The sequence below is a fragment of the Poromitra crassiceps genome, assembly GCF_964638095.1.
Source record: "Poromitra crassiceps genome assembly, chromosome: 3".
Lineage (NCBI taxonomy): Eukaryota > Metazoa > Chordata > Actinopteri > Beryciformes > Melamphaidae > Poromitra > Poromitra crassiceps.
Window position 1 is genome coordinate 91,788,194 of NC_139625.1, and position 6,387 is coordinate 91,794,580.

The window sequence follows — 6,387 nt, forward strand, 5'->3', positions numbered from 1 at the left end:
CTTTCCTCTCCCTGTAGGGCATCATCTACTTCCTCTAGTGTGCTTCTTGTAGCACATTCACTCACTGATGGGACTGATGTTTTGGGACTGCTGGTTCTGTTCTCACTCTGGCTTGGCTCGTGCGCTTGGCTGTTCTCATGATCCCCTTCCTCCTCACCATCCTCCACAACTCACCAGGAAGAACTCGAAAGTCCTACAACTGGAACATGGACAGCACCTGCTTCATCCTCCTCCTCCTCCTCTGGGACTCCTCACCCTCGCCACCTCCCCACCTCTGTCCACCTCCTCCTGGGCTCCGTACTTCCCGGCCCTAGTCGATGGACGGGTTGGAGTCGCTGCTGGTGATGCTGTCCCTGTACACATGCCCGTAACCACCATTGAGGACATCGAGGTCATGACCTCGGTATTTTCACACAATTTTTTTTTAATAGCCCCGGCCCCCAGATCTATTCATCTGTCATTGATGTTTTAAAGCCCCCTAACATGATATATGACATTGATCATAAATGCAACAATTTGCTTCCTCTCTGTGTGCTATAGAAGGAAGAGACATAACTCACCACAACGTTCACATTTTGCATTGGGGCTAGATTGGGGCTAGGCTTTGGGGACAGTTCTATTGAAGTGAATGGGTAAGTAACTCCCCTGTAAGTGATGTTTGTGTACATTACATCATTTACGTCATGTGTAGATGGGCCATTGCCTGTACAGTTTGTGTCTCCACCGGACCGCTGCCTTCTTCACAGTCATCATGATGTCCATGAGGGAGCAGCACCACCTGCTCGAAAATGTTCTCCACCAGGAAGAAATGGAAGTCCTCAAAGATCCGCTCCTGGACACGCTGGGAGGCGTGGGCTGAGCTGCTCAGCATGTAGGGGATGACGATCTGCAGCCTCGTGGCAGAAACGCGTCCTCACCGTGTTGCTGTCATAGTCACATTTCTTCATGACTCGGTCGTGGCAGCACGTCTTACTGAGCCCTCCGTACCCTCAGACCCCAAACTTTGGTGAATTATCTACTCAAAGGTGTACACTGCATCATCCATTTGCTCTCTCATGAGGATCTTGGCCCTCTGGATGAACACGGAGGGGCTGGAGATTTCAAACCTCTGCTGCAGACCCTCCAGGCTCAGCTGCTCCACCTTCTCGTAGCAAGTCAAGTCAAGTCAAGTTTATTTGTATAGCCCTAATTCACCAGCATGTCCCAGTGGGCTTCACAGAAAATATGTCTAGCTAATTCTAGCTGATACAACAGTAGCAAATTACAGAATAATGATAACACATTGAACAATTGATAGAGAAATATAGAAAATATAGAAATATAGGATAGAGCGGAGGAGAGAGCAGGATAAGGGAGGGAAAGCAGGGGGAATGTGAGAGAGTGATGATGTGGGCTCTGCATCTTCACCAGGTGGAAGGCCAACATACTGATCTTCTCCATGTGGCTCACCACATTCTCCTTGGTGCCTTTGTTGAGGGTGTTGTTGCTCATGTCCACCAGCGCCCTGAAGAAAGCATGGTAAAAGCCCTGGGTGGTCGGCGCCATTGTGCCATCCAGGGTGGAGCTGATGTAGGTCTGAGCTCACCTTCAGCAGCTGCTCTGCCTTGGGGTGGACCACAGCTCACATCTTGTTGGTGACATGCTCCTTGGTGGTGATGATCTGGGCCATGTCTGTTCATATGGAGGCCTGCAGCACAGGACGTCCCACCTCACATCACCGCTGCACCACAGCCTCGTACTGGGCTTGGCCCTGGTGCTGCAACAGGCAGTACACCAGGTCCCTGGTCAGCATACAGTTCCTCTGCTTCTTGTGCATCTTGCCTTTGAGTCAAGGGAGATGAGCTCCCTCAATTTGGGCAGGATGCCCTCCATCACCAGGTTAGACAGAATCTGTGACCGTATGAGACATGTCATGTCCCATGTGCTGTAGTGATCCTCCTTCAAAGAGAGGCCTACTGGATCCACTCCCTTGATACCCTCATCCCTAAGGGGCTTAATGAGGTCTTTTGTTTGTTTTCTTTGAATGTTTTGTTTTTCTTTGAATGTTTTGTTTTCTATGAATGTACCTGCATTGACCTTACTGACTCCCTCTGCTGGTCTACCCTGATTGTGCCGGTATGGGACCTATAATTAGACGCACCTGTGCATCACCTGCATGTAATTGCCATTACAGCTAAAGAAGGGCTGCTGCCCGAAACGTCCTATTGTGTGGCAATAAATCTCTGAACTTGGAGTGCTGTCCTTTTCGTTTTTTTGAATTAGACTTGTTTTAGGGATCCAGCACCAAGTTTATACAGCCTGCCTTAAAGTTAGGAGTTGAGCGCACTATCTTTGATTTTTCATGTGCTGTAGTGCCCATGAGCCTGGCGGTAGAGTCGCACTGCATGGGTGAAGGCTGGCACCGTCTGGACCTTGTTCTCCTCTGACAAACCATTGTTGCCATGGCTGACGTACATTTGAAAATCATGACCCATCCCTAATGTATGTGTATAAGTATGTGTATACCTAGAGGCACTGTGTTATCCCACCGGTCACTATTGTTGCCGTCAACATGTTTACTCATACTATGACCACACTGAACAAAGTTGAGTAATTGCAAATGCATATATCAACACTAGACACCTTCAAGATTATGTGTGCCAAAAATGGTTGTCCTATCTTTATGTTAACATACTTTAATAACCTTTTGTTTGGGAGCTTTGATGCAGCCAAGCTCTTTGCCTGGTGCAAGCAGGAAGTAAACAGCTCTGGTCATGTGACAATTTACACTAAACATGTGACATATATCATTCAGACTATTTATTATTTCATTATTTGCTGGAAATACATTATACATCATTCAGTAACGTTTTTAGACCCTTACAAAAGTTGTTTTTTATGGTCACTATTGTGACCGGTGGGATTAAAGGCACATTCAAGATTCAAGTAGCCTATACACATGACATTCTTATAGGGGGCTCCATTACAAGACATAGCAAGTAGTAAACAGTGTCAAACACAATAGAATAGAAATAAGATAGAATAATATATTATAATAAATATAAGATATACAAAATAATCATTGCTCCACCCCCCTCTGCCAAACTGGGGAGAGTTGTAGACTAGCACATGCTTCCCCCTCCTCCAATACGTGCAGTCGCCAGCTGCTTCTTTTCACCTGACAGCGAGGCGTTTCACCGGCAGGACGTAGCGCGTGGGAGGATCACACAATTCCCCCCGGTTCCCCTTCTCCCAAACAGGCTGACCAGAGGAGGCGCTAGTGCAACGATCAGGACTCACACGCCACCGGCTTCCCACCTGAAGACAAGGAGTGATTTTCCCTACACAAGGGTGCCGCGTCTATGTGCTGACAGACCGCAGTGCCGACAGTCCGCAATGCCGATAGCCCACAAGCAGAACCAGCTGAGCGAGGCGGTGTGCAGCGTGTCGGGGGACCAGCTGGAGCTAACCTCTCCCAGCCCCCACGCATAAACCTAACCTCTCCCACCCCACCCCACCCCCCACGCCTAAACCTAACCTCCCCCAGACCCTAACCCTACACCTAACCTCTCCCACCCCCCTTACCTAAACCTAACCTCCCCAGACCCTAAACCTAACCTCTCCCACCCCCTATGCCTAAACCTAACGTTGGCATTGCGGGCTGTCGGCACTGTGGGTGGTTGGCATAGCGGGTGGACCCCTACACAAGTGGTTCTCAAATGGGTCTTTTTTTTGCAAAAGCTTCATAGTTCAATGAAAATATTTTATGCTTTAAATCTAAAATACTTGAATTACATTCTAATCTAACAAACCTATGAATTTAAGAGTCAAGCCCGTTACCATGGAAACAATTAGGCTTAGCCCAAAATCACAAATCAGAATGAGGGGGTCCCCGGTATATTTTCTATCTTGTAAGGGGTCCTTAACCCATTTGAGAACCTCTGCCCTACACTACCCAGACACCCACTGTCTGTCTGTCTGTCTGTCTGTCTGTCTGTCTGTCTGTCTGTCTGTCTGTCTGTCTATCTGTCCGTCTGTCTGTCTGCCTGCCTGCCTGCCTGTCTGTCTGTCGGTCTGTCTGTCTGTCTTGTCTGCCTGCCGGTTTGTCTGTCTGCCTGCCTGCCTGTCTGTCTTGTCTGTCTGTCTGTCTGTCTGTCTTGTCTGTCTGTCTGTCTGTCTGTCTGTCTTGTCTGTCTGTCTGTCTGTCTGTCTGTCTGTCTGTCTGTCTGTCTGCCTGTCTGTCTGTCTGTCTGTCTTGTCTGTCTGTCTGTCTGTCTGTCTGCCTGTCTGTCTGTCTGTCTGTCTGTCTGCCAGTTTGTCTGTCTGTCTATCTGTCTGTCTCTACACTACCCAAACACACCGTGTGGTGTTGTTGTTCAATCAAACTGGAGCTGGTCTGATTCAACCTGTCAGAGCAGGTCTGAATTCCTCACATCCTCCCACTGACATGATGAGAGTGTCGACAGGCTTTATTACAGCCATGTGATCTGTTGGAAATGAAAAGGTAAAGGAAGGTAAATTGAGGTCAGGTAAGGTAAATTAAAGTGAGGTAAGGCAAGGCAAGTTTATTTGTACATTTCATACACAGAGGCGATCAAAGTGCTGTACATATGGATAAAAGGAAGACAGCAGAGTGTTACAAGGTAAAATATGAGATCCAAAAGGTCACAATGCAAAATTATGAACATATTTCTTTGTGAGTGAGATCATTAACTATTGTGACTGGACTCTGTAAGGGGACATTCAGACCAATAGCGTTTTTGGAGCTGCCAGCGTCTTTCTGCAATTCATTCTCTATGTAAGGACGCGCTAGACGTGCTCCTCTTTTAATGAACGCACCTGGCGTTTCAGCGCTGGTGGCATCTGTTGTTTTTGGAGGAGCGCTGTGGGTGTTTTTAAGCTGAAAAAAGTTGAACATTAAGGAAAAGCGCCCTGATTGTCTTTTTCACTGGACACTGGACTTGTCATGCAATTTACCCATTGCATGACACTTTTGGCCTTAGCCTAGAAAAACTGTGTAAAACAATGCAAATTAGACATGTACTTTAATTTTAAATTTGACATACCTTGTAGGCCCTGGAGAGTCTTAAGCTAATGAATAGAGTGTTCCTTTAATAATTATCTAATCGTACAATTAAAAAGAGTAATTTCAAAACGAATTCACAAATGACATATTAATACATCATTAAAAAGTCGTATTCGGAAAAGGAACTTCAAAAACATCCATTAAACAGTGTATTTCAAAATGGAATTACGAATACATCATTTAAAACATCATTTAAACAGTGTATTTCAAAATGGAATTACGAATACATCATTTAAAACATAATTTAATATATCATTTCCTTATTCCTATTCGAAATAACCATTTGTAATTGTATTTGAAGTCACTATTTCAAAACTAATTAAAAAAAACGTTTGGAAAACCATTTAGTTTTAACATGACACTTTTTGCTCTTTGTCCCCAGCCAAACAGTGTCAATCGTGAATTGAGCCCCCTAATGCAAATGAGCCATGTAACAGGCTCTCTGATTGGCTAGAGAGCTTTGAGGCACGAAAGAGCCTGGCTCAGTGGACTGCCTCTCTAGCCAATCAGAGAGCCTGTTACATGGCTCATTTGCATTAGGACCATGGATTCACGATTGACACTGTTTGGCTGGGGACAAAGAGCAAAAAAGTGTCATGTTAAAACAAAATGGTTTTCCAATCGGTTTTTTGAATTGGTTTTGAAATAGTGACTTCAAATACAATTCCAAATGGTTATTTCGAATAGGAATAAGGAAATTATGTATTAAATGATGTTTTAAATGATGTATTCGTAATTCCATTTTGAAATACACTGTTTAAATGATGTTTTAAATGATGTATTCGTAATTCCATTTTGAAATACACTGTTTAATGGATGTTTTTGAAGTTCCTTTTCCAAATATGACTTTTTAATGATGTATTGATACGTCATTTGTGAATTATTTTTGAAATTACTCTTTTTAATTGTACGATTAGATAATTATTAAAGGAACACTCTATTCATTAGCTTAAGACTCTCCAGGGCCTACAAGGTATGTCAAATTAAAAATTAAAGTACATGTCTAATTTGCATTGTTTTACACAGTTTTTCTAGGCTAAGGCCAAAAGTGTCATGCAAAATGGCATTTCCAATCGTTATTTCGAATCGGGGATTTAATATAGTGACTTCAAATACAATTCCAAATGGTTATTTCGAATAGGAATAAGGAAACGATGTATTAAATGATGTTTTAAATGATGTATTCGTAATTCCATTTTGAAATACACTGTTTAATGGATGTTTTTGAAGTTCCTTTTCCAAATACGACTTTTTAATGATGTATTAATACGTCATTTGTGAATTCTTTTTGAAATTACTCTTTTTAATTGTACAATTGGATA

General features: G+C 43.8%; 1 pseudogene across 1 annotated transcript; it reads right to left on the minus strand.

Moving 5' to 3' along the window:
* Positions 1 to 310: 310 nt before the first annotated feature.
* Positions 311 to 1,914, minus strand: LOC310773358 (protein Niban 2 pseudogene; annotated as a pseudogene). The gene is made up of 3 exons: positions 1,408 to 1,914; positions 710 to 1,165; positions 311 to 353 (listed from the first exon to the last, which is right to left on the minus strand). The product of its transcript is annotated as a protein Niban 2 pseudogene (transcript).
* Between the last annotated feature and the right edge of the window lie 4,473 nt (positions 1,915 to 6,387).